At 36.9% G+C, this 14,582-nt stretch overlaps 1 pseudogene; it reads right to left on the bottom strand.

Annotated features, from left to right (window-relative positions):
* Positions 1-2,127: 2,127 nt before the first annotated feature.
* LOC138175611 (large ribosomal subunit protein uL10 pseudogene) lies at positions 2,128-3,172 on the bottom strand (annotated as a pseudogene).
* Positions 3,173-14,582: the final 11,410 nt, after the last annotated feature.

The following is a 14,582-nucleotide window of genomic DNA, read 5'->3' as shown; positions in this document are numbered from 1 at the left end:
GAAGATGGTGGAGAGAAGTCATGAAGTTGCCTAAGCTCTCCCCAATTTCCCTCAAAACAACATCAAATCAAGCTGCTGAAAGAATTCTGCAGTGACAGAATTCACAAAAAGAGAGAGTGAAATAATTTTTCAGCCCAAGAGAACTTAGAAGGACTTCAGGTAAGGTCTGTCTCACTTGGGTAAAAAAAGAAAGCAGAGGCTAATGCAGGCAGTGTCTAGGCAAACAAGTAAGAGGTTCTTAGCCACAGCATGGATCAGTAAGTGAGGCCCCACAGTCCTAGTTCAGCAGGCCAGTGGCACAGTAGGCCAGCTATGAGGATTCCAGCCTCAGCACTGCAGGTAAATTGCCAGCCCCAGAACCTAGAGCACAACAGATATGAGTAGGCTGAGCCACCCCAGGGCAGTGGGCAAGCTGCCAGTACCTCAGGCCCCAGAGCAGAAAGCTAGTGACCAGGACCTGGCTCCCAGTGCAAGAAGCTTAGGACAGTACCCTCTGTGCCCCAGGAGCAGAGCTCAATTTTTTTTTTAAATGAGCAAAAATCAGAAAAGACCCCTGACTGTAGAAGGTTACTACAATGATGACAAAGATCAAAATACAAAATCAGAAGAGGAAAACAATATCAAAATACCTACATGTAAAACATCAAAGAGGAATATGATTTGGTCTCAAGACAAAAAATATTCTTGGGAGAGCTAAAAAAAAAGGATTTTAAAATCAAATAAGAGAAGTCAGAAAAAGAATTTGCAAAAGAAATTAGAGGTATGCTTGAAAGAGTAAACAACTTGAAAAAGGAAGGACAAAAATTGTCTGAAGGAAACAACTCTTTAAAAAAATACAATTGGGAAATTGGGAAAAAAATCCACTGAAGAATACAACCCTGTAAAAAGTAGAATTGGCCAAATGGAAAAAGAGGTACAAAGTCTAAATAAAGAAAATAATTTCTCAAAAATTAGAATTAGGATAGTGGAAGCTAATGACTTTATGAGACATCAAGAATGAAGTAAACAAAATCAAAGAAGAAAATGTAAATTAAAATGTAAAATACCTCACTGGAAAAAACAACTGACCTGAAAAATAGATCCAGGAGAGATGTTTAAGAATTATCAGACTACCTGAAGGCCATGATCAATAAAAGAAATTGGACAGCATCTTTCAATAAATTATCAAGAATCAGAGGATAAAATAGACATTGAAAGAAACTACCAGTCACCTTGTGAAAGAGAATTCAAAATCAAAACTCCAAGAAATGTTAGCCAAATTCCAGAACTATCATGGCAAGCAGAAAATACTGCAAGCAGTCAGAAAGAAACATTTCAAATATCAAGGAGCCACAGGGGGAGGATTGCATAGGATTTAGCAGCTTCTATAATAAAAGATTAGAGGGCTTAGAATATGATATTCCAGAAGGCAAAGGAGCTTGAATTACAGCCAAGAATCAACAACAGCAAAATTGAGTATAATCTTTCAGGGGAAGAGATGGATATTCAATGAAATAAGGGACTTTCAAAATTCCTGATGAAAAGACAAAAAGTAGGGCAGCTAGGTGGCACAGTGAGTAAAGCACTGGCCCCAGAGTCAGGAGAACCTGAGTTTGGTTCTGGCCTCAGACACTTAACACCCACACACACACACACAAAAACTAGCTATGTAACCTTGGGCAAGTTACTTAACCCCAATTGCCCTCCAAAAAAAAGGCAAAATAAAAGACAAAAACTAAAGAGAAAACATGATTTTCAAATACAAGACTCAAAAGAAGTATAAAAAAGTAAACAAGAAAGATTATTCAATCAAGTCAAACTGCTTACATCTCCATATGGGAAGATGATAGTTGTAACTTTTTTTTCCAATTTATTTAATTATTTTTAGTTTTTAATATTCGTTTCCACAGGATTTTGAGTCACACATTTTCTCCCTATCTTTCCCCTATGCTCCACCCCATGATAGCAAAACTTCTCCATAGCCCATCTTCCAATGTGTTCTTATATCCTCCCCCATTACCCCCACCTAACTTTCAAGTAGGGCAAGGTGGATTTCTATACCCCAGTGCCTATATAACTTATTTCCCAGTTGCATGGAAAAAACATTTTTTTAAGATTTGTTTTATTTTTTTTTATAAATGAGCACTTTTATTTCTTTATTTCACAAATAAACTGGCTGAAATAGTTGTTTCCTGTGGGTAAATCAAAGAGACCAAATCCTACATCTTCATCAGACTCCTCCGATTCTTCCTTGGCTTCCACCTTGGCCAGAGCAGCAGCAATAGGTGCAGCAGCAGCTGGAGCAGCATCAGTGGGGGTGGCCACTGCAAAGGCTGATGGGTCAGCAAAGAAAGCCTTCACCTTTTCAGCAAGTGGGATGGTGTACTCAGTCTCCACAGCTACAGCCAAGACTTGCTTGTATGTATTGATGATTGAGTGGGGTACTGATGCAACACTTGTGTAGCCAATCTGCAAACAGACACTGGCAACATTACCAACACCCTCTAAGAACTGAAGATGCAGATTCTCCCCAGTGATATCCAGCACTTCAGGGTTGTAGATGCTGCCATTGTCAAACACCTGCTGAATGATCAATCCAAAGGAGAACAGGGAGATGTTCAGCATGTTCAACAAGGTCACCTCATGGCACCCACTTTGTCTCCAGTCTTAATCAGCTGCACATCACTCAAGATTACAATGGTAACCCTGGAAATCTTGGTGGTGATACCCAGAGCCTGGAAGGAGGAAGTCTTCTTAGGACCCAGACTGGTATTCTGTGCTGGCACAGTGACATCACATGGGGCAATGGCACCAGCATGGGCAGCAGCTGGCACCTTATTGGCCTGAAGCATATCCCCTTGGTGAACACGAAGTCCTGGTTCCCCTGAATATGAGGCAGCAGTTTCTCCAGGGCAAGATTGTTCTCCAGAAGCTCACAAATGGCTTTGTTGATCATGGCATTTTTTCCCATCAATATTACAGCCTTCCCACAGAGGGATATCCAGATCTGCTGCATCTGCTTGGAACCCACATTGTCTGCTCCTACAATGAAGTTTTTTTCATAATCATCCAAAAATTTGATAATATTGAGGAAGTAATTGGATTTCCAGGTAGCCCTGTCTTCCCTGGGAATCTCATTGGTACTTCCTGGAGAGAGAGAGCTAAAATTTGTTTTTAAAACTTTGATTTTCATATTCTTTCCCTTCTTCCCTCCTCACCCACCCCCACTGGGAGGACATGCATTTCAATATAGGTTGCACATGTGTAGTTATGCAAAACATTTCCATAGTAATTATATTTTGAAAGACTAACTATATTTCCCTCCATCCTATCCTGCCCCAATTTATTCTATTTTCTACTTGACCCTATCCCTTTTCAAAAGTGTTTGCTTCTAACAAACCTCTCCCCCAATCTGCCCTCCCTTCTATCCTCCCCCCTCTTATCCACCTCCCCCCTACTTTCCTGTAGGGGAAGATACCCAATTAAACATGTGTGTTATTCCCTCATTAAGTTAAATTCAATGAGAGCAAGGTTGACCCATTCCCTTTCACCTTCCTGCTCTTTCCCTCCATTACAACAATTTCTCTTACCTCTTTTACATGAGATAATTTACCCAATTCTATCTCTCCCTTTCTCCTTCTTCCAATATATTCCTCTCTCACCTCTTAATTTTATTTCTTTGATATCATCCCTTTATATTCAACTCCACCTGTGCCCTCTCTCTATGTATACATGTACACACATATACACACACTCACATATGTATTTATACACATATACAACCTCCTATACATGCACATATATGTATGTATACATATATATTCCCTTCAACTATACTTATCCTGAGAAAAGACCCATGAGTTAACAATTATCATTTTTCCATGTACAAATGTAAATAGTTCAACTTTAATAATGTCCTTATGATTTCTTTTTCCTGTTCATCTTCTCATGCTTCTATTTCTTCTTGTATCTGAAAGTCAAATTTTCTGCTCAGCTCTGATTTTTTCATCATGAATGCTTGAATGTCCTCTATTTCATTGAATGACCATATTTTCCCCTGAAGCATAATATTCAGTTTTGCTGTAGGTGATTCTTGATTTTAATCCTAGCTCCTTTGACCACCAAAATATAATATTCCAAGCCCTTCAATTCCTTAATATAGAAGCTGCTAGATCTTGTGTTATCCTGATTGTGTTTCCACAATACTCAAATTTTTCCTTCCTGGCTGTCTGTAATAGTTTCTCTTTGGCATGGGAACTCTAGGATTTGGCTATAATATTCCTCGGAGTTTTCTTTTGGGAATCTTTTTCAAGAGGCAATCAGTGAATTCTTTCAATTTCTATTTTTCCCTCTGGTTCTAGAATATCAGGGCAATTTTCCTGGAGAATTTCTTGAAAGATGGTGTCTAGGCTCTTTTTTTTGACCATGACTTTCAGGTAGTCCAATAATTTTTAAATTTCCTCTCCCTGATCTATTTTCCAGGTCAGTGGTTTTTCCAATGAGATATTTCACAGTCTTCTATTTTTTCATTTGTATGGATGTGTCTTACAGTATCATGATTTCACATAAAGTCACTAGCTTCCATTTTCTGCAATCTAATTTTGAAGGAATTATTCTCTTCAGCGAGTTTTTTAAATTCCTTTTCCATTTAGTCAATTAGACTTTTTAAGGCATTCTTCTCCTCATTAGCTTTTTAGGCCTCTTTTGCCATTTGAGTTAGTCTATTTATTAAGGTGTTATTTTCTTCAGTCAGGCTGTTGACTTGCTTTTCTTGATTTTCTTACATCATTCACATTTCTCTTCCCAATTTTTCCTCCATTTCTCTTACTTGATTTTCAAAATCCTTCTTGAGTTCCTCCATGGTGTGAGACCAATTCATATTTTTCTTAGAAGCTTTTGATGCAGGACTTTTGACTTTGTTGTCTTCTTCTGGTTCCATGTTTTGATCTTTTTGTCTCCAAAAAAGTTTCTCTTATCTGACTGAGCTTCCTCTGTTTGCTCATCTTGCCATCCAGTTACTTGACTTTTGAGGTCTTTGCCATGGTATAACTCTGCTTCCAGAATAGAGAGAGCTGTGTCCCAACTTGCTGGAGTTTTCACAGTTGTTGACAGAGCTATGAGGAGGGCACTCTCTCTACAGCCACCACGAGCTCTAGCACACTAGCATTCTTCTCTCCAGGACCACCACCCAAGATTGAGACCCAGATCCAAACAGGTAAAAGCAAGAGAAATTAGCCTTGGAATGGTCACTAGGTCCCCCTACAATCTGTAGGTCAGGAGCTCTGGAGGCAAAAATGTGGCAGCAGCTGCAGTCACTGAGCCACCATCACCTCTCACCCCAGGGGTAGGGGTCAGAATCTTCTCTCATCCAAGTCCAACAGACTTCCTTATTAACCTTTTACTTTCTCTTTGGCGTTTATGGGTTGAGAAGTCTGGAAGCAGCCACAGCTGCTGGTGATTCACTCTCCTAAAATCTGCTCTGCCCAGTCTGGGTCACTGGTCAAGGCTGCTCTTGGTCTGGGCTCACACAGCTCATGTGGGACTGCACTAGGCTCCTAGCTTGGTATGATAGACCCTTCCTGTTGGCCTTCCAGGCTGCCTTCAGTGGGAGATTTGTTTCTTTTTGTCACTTTGTGGATTCTGTAGCTCTAAAATTTGCTTAGAGTCTTTTTTTTTGCAGGTATTGGAGGTGGTTGGAGCAAGAGATTTAATAAGTTCCTGCTTTTACTCTGCCATTGTGGCTCAACTCCCCACCCCACCCCCCAATAGTTGTAACCCTTGAAAATTAGGACAGTAATAAGGTAATAAGTAATAATAGACAATGGACATGAATATGAGGTGACTTCCATTTGAAGATTTAAAAAATATTAAGAGGTATAAAAAGGATTGTATTGGGAGAAAATAAAAAGGGGAATCAGAATGGGGTAAATTACATCACATTAAGAGAGCAAAATACATATTACAGTAGAGGGATAGAAAGGGAGGATGAGCATTGTTTGACCCTAATTCTCATCATATTTGTTTCAAAGAGGGAATAACATACACACTCTCTCGAGTAAAGAAATTTATCTTACCATACCGGAAAGTAGAAGGGGAAAGAAAAGGGCAGGAGGGACTGATAGAAGAGAAGGCAGATTGAGGGAGGTAGCTCTCAGAAGCAAACTGCTAATGAGGAGGGACAGGGTGAAAGGAGAGAGAAAAGCACAAATGTGGGAAAATAGGTCTGAGGAAAATACACAGTTTGTAATCATAACTGTGAATGATAATGGGAAGAATGCTCCCATAAAATGCAAGTGGACAGAAGTATGGATTAAAAAACAGAATACTACTATATGTTGTTTACAAGAAGCACTTTTAAAGTAGAGAGATAAACATAGCAAAAAAGGTAAAAAGTGGGAGTGGAATATATTATGCTTCAGGTGAAGTAAAAAAAATCAGGGATAGGAATCTTAATCTCAGAAAAAGTAAAAGCAATATATATCCAATTAAAAAAAGACAAGGAAGGAAACAAAATCTTGTTAAAAGGCACCATAGACCATGAAGTAATATCACTACTAAATATATACATATAGGCATCAAGTAGTATAGAATAAAAATTCTTAGAGAATGTGAGTTACAGGAAGAAATAGAGAACAAAACTAAACTGGTGTGGGACCTCAACCTCCCCCTCTCAGAACTAGAAAAACTAACCACAAAACAAACAAGAAAAATTTAACAAATAGAATTTTAGAAAAGTTAGATATGGTAGACCTCTGGAGAACCCTGAATGGGGATAGAAAGGAATTTATATTTTTCTCGGTGATACATGGCACCTACACAAAAATTGACCATGTATCAGGGCAAAAAAGCCTCATAATTCAATGCAGAGAGGCAGAAATATTAAATGCATTCTTTCCAAAACATGATGCAATAAATATTATATGAAATAAACCATCATTGAAAGATAGATTAAAAATTAATTAGAAACTTAAAAATCTTATCCTAAAGAATGAATGGGTCAAATAACAAATCACAAAAACCATCAATAATCTCATGAAAGAGAATGACATACAGAAGACAACATGCCAAACATATGTGAAGCAGAAAAAGCATTACTTAGGAGAATTCCATGTCTCTAAATGCTTACGTTAATAAAATAAAGAAAGAGGAGATCTGGGCAGTTAGGTGGCACTATGAATAGAGCATCAGCCATGGAGTTAGGAGGACCTGAGTTCAAATCCAACCTCAGACACTTAACACACACACACACACACACACACACACACACACACAAACTAGCCATGTGACCATGGGCAAGTCACTTAACCCCAATTGCCCTACCTTCCCCCCTCCAAAAAAAAAAGAGGAGATCAATGAATTGGACACACAACAGAAAAGCTACAAAAGGAACAAATTAAAAAGCCCCAATTAAATACCAAATTAGAAATTCTGAAAGTCAAAGGAGAGATGTACAAAACTCAAAGTAAGGAAACTGTTGAACTAATAAATAAAACTGTTAGTTTTATGAATATAAAACAACAAAATAAAAACAATTTTGGTTAATTTGATTTTAAAAAAAAGAAAGAAGCAAACCAAATTTCTAGTATCAAAAATGAAAAGGGTGAACACCCCACCAATGAAGAGGAAACTATTTTGCCAAACTGAATCCAATAAATCTGACAATCTAAGTGAAGTAGGTTAATATTTTACAAAAATATAAATTACCCAGATTAAGAGAGGAGGAAATAGGATACTTACATAACCCCATTTCAAACAAAAAAAAGTGAAATTGAATAAGCCACCAATGAACTCCCTAAGAAAAAAATTTTCAGGAGCTGATGAATTTATAAGGGAATTCTACCAAATGTTTTAACAACAGATAATTCCAATATGACATAAATTAATTGTAAAAATAGGCAAAGATAGTGTCCTGCCAATTTCTTTTTATAAATATATATGATGCTGATACATAAAGCAGGAAGAGCCAAAACAGAGAAGGAAAATTGCAGACCAATTTCCTTAATGAATATTGATGCAAAATTTTTAAATAAAATATTGGCAAGAGATTACAGCAATGCAACACCAGAATAATACACTATGACCAGGTGGGATTTATATCTGGAAGGCAGGGTTGGTTCAATGTTAGGAAAACTATCAACCTTATTGACCATATCAATAACAAAATAATAGAAACCATATGATTATCTCAATAAATAAAGAAAAAGGCTTTGACAAAATACAACATCCTTTACCCTTAAAAACACTAGAGAGCATAGGAATAAATGGAATTTTCCTTAAAATGATAAGTGGTGTCTATCATCCATATCTATATCCATCAGCAAACAATATATATATAGTGAGGATAAGCTAGAAACATGCCCAACAAGAACAGGGGTGAAACAAGGATGGTCTTATCACCAATATTTTTCAATATTGTACTAGAAATGTTAGCTTTAGCAATGAGAGCAAAAATAAATTGGAGGATAGGCAAGGAGGAAACAAAATTATCACTCTTTGTAGATGATATGATGGTCTACTTAGAGAATACTGGAGAATCAACTAAAAAGACTACTTTAAATAATCAATAATTTTAACAAAGTTGCAGGATACAAAATAAACCCACATAAATATTAGCATACTTATATATGACTAACAAAGCCCAGTAATAAGAAATAAAAAGAGAAATTTCATTTAAAGAAATTGCAGACAATATAAAATATTTGGGAGTCTACATGCCAAGACAAACCAAGGGATTATATGAACAAAATTATAAAACACCTTTCACACAAATAAAGTCAGATCTAAACAATGGGAAAAGTATCAACTGCTTGTGGTTAGGTTGAACTAATTTAATAAAAAATGACAATTTTTGCTACATTAATTTACTCGTCCTGTGCCATGCCAATCAAACAACAACAACAAAAATAGTTTATAGAGTTTTAAAAAATTCGCAAAATTCATCTGTAAGAATGAAACATCCAGAATATAAAGGGAATTAAAGAAAAGAAATGCTGTGGAAGTTGGTCTAGCTATCCAAGATTACATATTTTATTATAAAACATCAATCATTAAAATTACTTGGTGCTGGCTAAGAAGTAGAGTGGTTGATTAGTGGAATATATTAGATACAAGATACAGTAGTAAATGAACACAGTAATCTATTATTTGGTAAACCAAAAGATTCCAGTTTCTGGGATAAGAACTCACTATTTAACAAAAACTGTTGGGAAAACTGGAAAATAGTATGGCAGAAACTAGGCATAGATCAGCATCTCACACCTTATAACAAATAAAGTTGAAATAGGTACATGATTTAGACATAAAGGAAAATACCATAAGTAAAGTAGGAGGGCAAGGAATAGTTAAATTGTTAGATCTATGGAGAAGTGAAGAATTTATGACCAAACAAGAGACAAAGAACATTATGAAATGCAAAATGGATAATTTTGATTACATTGAATTAAAAAGGTTTTACATCTATACTGAACTGCTTATCTTCCCAGTAAGGGTGAGTGACAAGGGAGGAGGGGAATGAATCTGGAATTCAAAGTTTTAAAATCAAATATTCAAATATGTATATATATACATATATATATATATATTTATATATGTGTGTGTATACTATCATCAATACTATTTTACATGTAATTGGGAAATAAGATATACAGGCACTGGGGCATAGAGATTCACTGGAAAAGTCGAAAGGGATATGGGAGAAAATATGGGAGAGAGCAGATTGGAGGAGGGGATATCCTGTGGGACTGCTATTTTGGGGTGGTGGTAGGGGAAAAACGGGGGGGGGGAATTCGTAACTCAAAATCTGGTGGAAATGAATGATGTAAATCAGAAGTTAATAAAGCATTTGAAAAAAAAAACAAAAAAATGTGCTTTGTAAAGCAACGTCTCAAGGTTGTTTTGTTTTGCATTTCCCTGATCAATAATAATTTAAAGTATTTTTTATGACAAAAAAAAAGGTTTTACACAAACAAAATGAATGTAACCAATATTAGAAGGAAAGCAGACAGCTGGGAAATAATTTTTAAAGCCAATGTCTCTGATAAAGTTGTTTCTTAAATATATAGAGAACTGAGTCAAATTGATACAAGTCATTCTCCAATTGATAATTCATCCTAGGATATGAATAGGCTCTTTTCAGATGGAGAAAATTAAAGCCATCTATAGTCATATAAAAATGCTCTAAATCACTATTGATTGGAGAAATGCAAAACAAAACATTGCTGAGGTACCACATCAAACCAATAAGATTAGTTAACATGACAAAAGAGGAAAATGATAACTGTTGGAGATGTGGGAAAATTGGGACAATAATGCATTGTTTATGGAGCTGTGAACCGATCCAACCTGGAGAGCAATTTGGAACCATGCCAAAAGAGGTATAAAATTGTGTATACCCTTTAACCCAGCAATATCACTACTTGGTCTGTATCCCAAAGAGATCTTAGAAAAGGAAAAAGACCCACATGTACAAAGATGTTTATAGCAGCTCTTCTAATGGTGACAAAGAATTAGAACTTGAGATGTCCATCAATTGGGGAACGGCTTAACAAGTTGTGGTATACGAATGTAATGGAATAATATTGTGCTGTAAGAAATGATGAACAGGCAGATTTTAGAAAAAAAAAAACTTGGTAAGACTTGAATGAACTGATGCTGAGTGAAGTGAGCAGAGCCAGGAGAACATTGTACACAGTAACAACAAAATTGTGTGATGATCAACTCTGATAGAATTAGCTTTTCCTAGCAAGACAATGAACAAAGATAATTCCAAAAGACTCATGATAAAAAATACTATCCACATCCAGAGAAACAATTCTGGAATCTGAAGGCAGATAGAAGCACATTATTTTCACTTTTTAAAAATTGTTTTTGTTTTTTATTTCTCATGCTTTCCCCCTTTTGTTCTGATTCTTCTTAACCTGTCTAATGTGGAGATATGATTCATATTATTGTGGATCTATAAACTATGTTGGATTGTTTTGCTGTCTTGGGAAGGTTGGAGGGAGTGAGGAAGGGATGAAAAAATATTTGAAACTCAAAATCTGATAAAATAAATATCAAAAACTATCTTTACATGCAAGTGAAAAAATGCTATTTATCAGAAAACAAACAAAGGTACAGAGATGGTGACCATGTAGGAGTATAATGATGTGGGGAATACCTCAATTGCCCATAAAAAGACCATTGCATTTGCCCTTAGAGTATAAACTGATCTACTATCTTTGTTCCTAGGCTCCAATATTGAATAATATCCAAAAAGAATCTAGACAATGTCACCATTAGTTAGAGTTGGGTCACTCACTGGAAAGAACTGTCAATTAAATCGGAAGCCCTGGGAAATGAAATTTAAGAGACTCCTACAAGTCCTAAGATAAGGGCCTCTGCCTCTTCTGAAAGAACTCTACTTGGGGGCTGTGGAGGTGGGTGGGGAATGCCCTGTAAAACTTCAGTCAAAAAATCAAGGAAGCCCTCAGTTGAGCCTGTGGCTAATTGTGGTAAACACTATAGCAGCCTATTAAAGAACATGGCCTAGGAGTCTAGCAAATTCACCTCTAGCACAGATGTATCATACTGGGAGGAGCTAGCCCAGTGGCCTAACAACCAACTCAGACCAGCCTGGCAGTAACTGTACTCTGTGAGGAGCCAATATAACCTAGCAGTGGGGTGATTCATATATCACAAACATTGATGTTCTTCCCTGCAGAGAACTTCATGAGGATTCTCCAAAGAGAGAAAGAGCATTGAGACCATTTAGTTCTGGTATGGTGAAATGCCTTGGCCACATGAGACACGGGATTCACTACCAATACATTATATTTCTGGTATATTATACACTTCATCCCCACCCCCACCCCCAGAATTATTGTTTCTTTGTTGGAAAGTACTCTTCAGGATGCTGGGGAAAATATTTTGTAGCTACTGTTCTTAGTATGGAATTTATTTTTCCCCCAATTTATTTATTTTATTTTAGTTTTCAACATCCATTTCCACAAGATTTTGAGTTAAAAATTTTTCTCCCATTATTTCCCTTACCCCCACCCCAAAACAGCAAGTTTACTGAATATCCCTTTCCCCAATCTGTTCTCTCTTATATCCTCCCCCATACCCCTCTAACTTCCTAGTAGGGCAAGATGGATTTCTATAACCCAGTACATATATATCTTAATGCCCACTTGCATGTAAAAAACAAAACAAAAAAATTTTTATACATTTGTTTTTAAAAGTTTGAGTTCCAGATTTTTTTCCTTCTTCCCTCCTACCCACCCCCACTGGGAAGATGAGCAATTCAATATAGGTTGTACATGTGTAGTTAACCAAATCATTTCCATAGTTGTTATATTGTGAAATACTAACTATATTTCTCTCCATCCTATCCTGCCCCTCACTTATTATGTTTTCTCCTCTTACCTTATCCATTTTCAAAAATGTTTGCTTCTAGCTACCCTCTCCCCCAATCTGCCCTCCCTTCTATCATCCCCCTTCTTATCCCCTACCCCCTTATTTTCCTGTAGAGTAAGATACCCAATTGAGTGTGTATGTTATTCCCTCCTTAAGACAAATTCAATGTGAATAAAGTCCCATTCTCTTTCATCTTCCTGCTCTTCCCCTCCATTGTAACAGTTTTCTATTACCTCTTTTATATGAGATAATTTACCCTAATCTATCTCTCCCTTTCTCCTCCTAATAAATTCCTCCCATCTCTTAATTTTATTTTTTAGATATCATCTCTTCATATTCAACTCATCCTGTGCCATCTGTCTATATACACATGTACACACATATGCACATACTCACATATATATTTATGTACACATACACCCTCCTATACATACATATATATGTATTTATACATATAGATACATATATATATATATATGCCCTTCAACTACCCTCAAACTGAGAAAAGTCTCATGAGTTACAATTATCATTTTTCCATGTAGGAATATAAATAGTTCAACTTTAATAAGTTCCTTATGATTTCTTTTTCCTGTTTACCTTCTCATGCTTCTCTTGCTTCTTATATCTGAAAGTCAAATTTTCTATTCACCTCTGTTTTTTTCATGAAGAATAATTGAAAATCCTCTAATTTTGTTGAATGACCATACTTTTCCCTGAAACATTATACTCAGTTTTGTTGGGTAGGTGATTCTTGGTTTTAATCCTAGCCCCTTTGACTTCTGGAATATCATATTCCAAGCCCTTCAATCCCTTAATGTAGAAGCTGCTAGATCTTGTGTTATCCTGATTGTGTTTCCACAAAACTCTAATTTTTTTCTTCCTGGCTGCCTGTAATATTTTCTCCTTGACCTGGCAACTCTGGAATTTGGCTATAATATTCCTAGGAGTTTTCTTTTTAGAATCTTTTTAAGGAGGCAATCAGTGAATTGTTTTAATTTCTATTTTGCCCTCTGGTTCTATAATATAAGGGCAATTTTGTTTGATAATTTCTCGCCCAAGGAGCAGGGGCCAGACCATGCTTTTCCTCAACTGGTTCCAAAAGAGTTCTCCACTGACCTTTTACTTTCTCTTTGGTGTTTATGGGTTGAGAAGTCTGGCAGAAGCCACAGCCGCTGGTGATTCACTCTTCTGAAGTCTGCTGTGGCTGTTCTGGCTGCTGGTTGGGGCCACCCCAGGGTCGGAACCATGAGACTCACACAGGACTGTGCTTGGCCCCCAGGTGTTTGTGATAGACCCTTTCTATTGGCCTGCCAGGCTGCCTTCAGTGGGATATTTGTCCCTCTGTGTGACTTTGTAGATTCTGTAGCCCTAAAATTTGTTTAGAGTCATTTTTTTACAGGTATTGGAAGTGGTTAGAGTGGGAGTTCATGCCAAGTTGGTACTTTTACTCTGTCATCTTGGCTCTGCCCCCTTTAGGATGGAATATCAACAAAAGCCTTTTCTAAAAATTAATTGAGTCTATTTTTTGATAACAAGTTGGAGACACACTGAAGGAGCAACATGTGTTAGGTATACCGTGTTTCCCCGATAATAAGACCTATCCCGAAAATAAGCCCTCCCCTTACTGTGTAAGATTCCTCTAAAATAAGCCCTCCCCCGAAAATAAGCCCTATTGAGATTGCTACTGTAGTGAAGGTGATCCCCTGAGCTACATGCTACATTACGGTACCCTCTGTATGCACCGTGCCCCCCCCGAAACGCACGCCGCACTCCAAGCTGCATCCAATCAGAGCTGCAGCAGTGAAAGCGTCATCCTGTTCTTCCCCAGTGATTTGTTTATTGAATAAAGGTACATTTTTTTGTTCACATTTACCTGTTTATTAAAATTGCTGTCAACGTTCATTAAAATAAGCCCTCCCCTGAAAATAAGCCCTCTGGTGTTTTTCTGTCCAAAAAAATTTAATAAGACAGTGTCTTATTATTGGGGAAACATGGTAATTACTAACAAGATTACCCCCAGAATGAAAGAGATAACAGCTTCTCCTCAGAGAATCCAAACATGCAATTGCTAGTTGTGGTGTGCTAATGCAGGAGAATAGACAAAGTATCTTTGAAAGCCTGGGACTACAATAAAGTAGTGGGTCAATAAAGGGAGTCAGGAAAATTGGGACACAGAGAGAAAATACCAGAAATGAAAGAATTGAAAA

Source organism: Petaurus breviceps, unplaced genomic scaffold, assembly GCF_028583685.1.
Source record: "Petaurus breviceps papuanus isolate PSGF00001 unplaced genomic scaffold, PetGlider_PUasm1.0 78, whole genome shotgun sequence".
Taxonomy (NCBI): domain Eukaryota; kingdom Metazoa; phylum Chordata; class Mammalia; order Diprotodontia; family Petauridae; genus Petaurus; species Petaurus breviceps.
The sequence above is the reverse complement of the archived record's forward strand: the minus strand, read 5'-3'. Positions and strand labels throughout refer to the sequence as shown.